The sequence below is a fragment of the Tachysurus fulvidraco genome, chromosome 2 (assembly GCF_022655615.1).
Source record: "Tachysurus fulvidraco isolate hzauxx_2018 chromosome 2, HZAU_PFXX_2.0, whole genome shotgun sequence".
Taxonomy (NCBI): Eukaryota; Metazoa; Chordata; class Actinopteri; order Siluriformes; family Bagridae; genus Tachysurus; species Tachysurus fulvidraco.
Genome location: NC_062519.1, coordinates 41,953,038 through 41,955,537, shown reverse-complemented (window position 1 = coordinate 41,955,537; position 2,500 = coordinate 41,953,038). Strand labels below are relative to the sequence as shown.

General features: G+C 43.8%; 1 protein-coding gene and 1 long non-coding RNA gene across 4 annotated transcripts in view; one reads left to right on the top strand and one right to left on the bottom strand.

Moving 5' to 3' along the window:
* The window catches only part of zfhx3b (zinc finger homeobox 3b), a 165,387-nt gene that overhangs the window by 161,655 nt on the left and 1,232 nt on the right, over positions 1-2,500 (bottom strand). The window lies entirely within an intron of this gene.
* The window catches only part of LOC113663283, a 2,846-nt gene continuing 1,214 nt past the window's right edge, over positions 869-2,500 (top strand). The window contains exon 1 of the long non-coding RNA XR_003445461.2: positions 869-2,500. This exon is cut by the window's right edge and continues 323 nt beyond it. This is a non-coding gene — a long non-coding RNA (uncharacterized LOC113663283).

The window sequence follows — 2,500 nt, the reverse complement described above, 5'->3', positions numbered from 1 at the left end:
TTTGACAAAATAAAGAGACAAACAGAGATAACCTGAAGAAAGCCACCACTTCTCAGGCACCATTTTCTTTTTCTTTTCTCTCCTCGATCTGTAAGCTTCTGCTGGAGAATTAATAATGGGTGATACTGCGATTCTGTTCACTCGCACAAGTCAGCGTTTTTAAATTGTTATTATACGAGTCGATGTGTCAAAGTGAAATGACGACGAGCAAATATCGCATGCGATCTGCAGCCTTATGGTTTTTGTTTGTTTTTTTTACTCTCGGCATCACCCTTTCTGTCTGTGACGGTGAGACGGATACGGTGTCCGTGTGGGTTCTCGGCGAAAGAGTGAGAAACGTGGGAATGGTGCGTTTTGTGTATAAGGAAGAGGATGAAGAGAGAACAAGAGAAGGAGATGGGGGAAAAGAGATCGGGAGAGAGATCCAAAAGAATGAGAGAGAGAGAGAGAGAGAGAGAGAGAGAGAGAGAGAGAGAGAGAGAGAGAGAGAGAGAGAGAGAGAGCGCATGGCACCTGTAATATGCTATAGATCCTTTTCGGTGTGACGCGTGTAATTATTGCCACCCCACCACTGTGGAGCTGGGAGCCACAAAAATCCTGACTTACCTATCCTTCTCTTCCCTCCCTCCCTCCCTCCTTCCCTCCCTCCTTTGCTCCCTCTCTCATTCTCATTCTCATCTCTACAGAAACAGAGGGGGGTAATGTCAAACGATGACCCACTATGAAAAAAAAAACCAACAACAAATAAATCAAACCTGGACATTCTTCCGTGTTTGGTTGGGGATGTGTGACACCGTGTTTATCTTTAAAATCGGTATCATCAACTGTAACACAAAAGAAAAAAGAAAAAACAGACTTTTCTATGATACTAGCCCAGATGGGAGGAATAGCCTCTTCTCATGAGACGGGCTTCTATAGTTCCACTATTCAGGACGAAAGGTCTCCGGATCCGTGTTTTCCTGACCCCTTCCCTGATTCCTCCGATATATACCCCGTGGCTATTTGACCTTCTCTATCCTCTCTCTTTCTCGCTCCAGCATTTTTCTCTCCCCCACTCACAAACGCATGCCTTTCCTCTAGCCTAAAAAAAAAAATCACTTTCTAACTTCAAAACACAATGAATTTTGGTTCTCTGTTGTTTTCTTGTCGTTTTTTCCCCCTGCATCGTTGGATTAAACGTTGACCAAACATCAGATGCCTTCTAATCTCCATGTTGATCTCTGTTTCTGACCCCAAACCAAAAACCTGGTTCTTCTTCCTTTCCCCCAACACGCTACGGCTTTTACCTTCATCTTTTCTCCTTCCTCTATCTTACCATGACTCAATGACCCCTTTGCTCCTTTCCTTTTCTTGCCTGTGACCCCTAGTCCCTGAGCCTCCCCCTCTCTCCAGCCTCCCCAACCTCAGACTCGACTGGCAAAAAAACCCCACACATCTCTCTCCATCTCTCAGTCTCCAAAACTCATGCCTCTGCTATCTTCCTTTCTTACTTTTCTTGTTTTTGCTTTTCTCTCTATCTCTATGCGACGCTTATAGTTCTGTTTTACAGTCTTGTTTTCCGGAATCTCGTCGTGGGGTCGGTATGGGTGTCGGCGTCGGTGTCGTCGTAGTGTTTCCGATTATTTTCCCCTCCCTGTTTTATCCTGGCTTCTCCTTTAGATCATAAATTTCTTTTTCTCCATTAACGCCGCACTTTTCACTTTGTTTTTAAAATCACACCTTTTGACAACTTTATCATGTAGACTAAAGACCTAAGACTAGGTTCTGCGTCGCAAAGTTTCTCCACCCGACAATGTGCGTGTGAGATATCACAGATGACCGTGGTAACGTTTGACTAAATCGAATTGATTTAAATTGCGTTTATACTCCTTTTATTAAGCCTTAAACAGACTGTAATCTGTGTTTTTATGTCGTCTCGAAGTCCTTGGTCTAAAACCCTGTGCATGTGCTGCTTGTGCTTGTGCTCCAGCCGCCGCGCTTCAGTTCCGCGCTCTCCCCGCATTCGAGCTCTCTCTGAGCCGCCTGTGTCATGACGGAGACCCGGGGCTCCCTTCCGTCTTTCTCCCTGACACACACTCACACACACACTCTCTCTCTTTACACTAAACATTCTCACACACGCACACACACACACACACACACACACACACATGATCGATCTACAAGCAAGCGAGCAAAGGAATCGTCTCAGAAAAAAAAAGCAAAGAAATAATAATAATATTAATAATAATATTAATAACAATAATATTAATAATAATGATGATGATGATGATGATGGTGATAGTCATAAAAGAAACAAAGTGACGCGGGAGAAAAAGTACAGAAAGGAACTGAAATGCAAAGCAGGGCGGAGAGAAAACGCCACTAAAACCGCTGTGTGTGGGGGGAAAAGTAAAGATGTGCAGAAATTAAGAGGAAAAAAAAGGATATTGGAGACATTGTGGATGTGGATGTGTGAAAACACGGCAGTATGAAAGGATAAAGGGGGGAAATGTTCGCG